The sequence below is a fragment of the Colobus angolensis genome, unplaced genomic scaffold (assembly GCF_000951035.1).
Source record: "Colobus angolensis palliatus isolate OR3802 unplaced genomic scaffold, Cang.pa_1.0 Scaffold83, whole genome shotgun sequence".
Lineage (NCBI taxonomy): Eukaryota > Metazoa > Chordata > Mammalia > Primates > Cercopithecidae > Colobus > Colobus angolensis.
The window spans coordinates 233,729-234,190 of record NW_012122154.1 but is presented as its reverse complement, the minus strand read 5'-3'; positions in this window follow the sequence as shown (position 1 = coordinate 234,190).

Sequence of the window (462 nt, the reverse complement as noted above, 5' to 3'; positions counted from 1 at the left end):
CGGCTGACATGGCTGGGACTCCTGACGAGAGCGCACAGCTGGACTGAGAGTGCACAGCTGGGGAAGGCGGGGCGCGTCGGGAAGAGCCGCGGCTGCGGGATCCAGCGGGAGGGGCGGGGCGCTGGGTGAGGCGGGGCCTCGCGCGCAGCCTTAAAGGGCCAGGGCCACAGTGGCGCAAGCTGGGAGAGCACGAAAACGGTCACCAGGAACATCTGTGGTCTTGGGCTCGAGCAGACCGCGATTTATTTATTCATAGTAAACTTTATTCAAATTAAAAACTATTTTAAGGTATAGGCCTGTCACGGTGGCTCACGCCTGTAATCCCAGCACTTTGGGAGGCCAAGGCGGGCAGATTACAAGGTCAGGAGATCATTGCGGGTGGATCATTTGAGATCAGGAGTGCAAGACCGGCCTGGCCGACATGGTGAAACCCCCGTCTTTTTTTTTTTTTTTTTTTTTTGA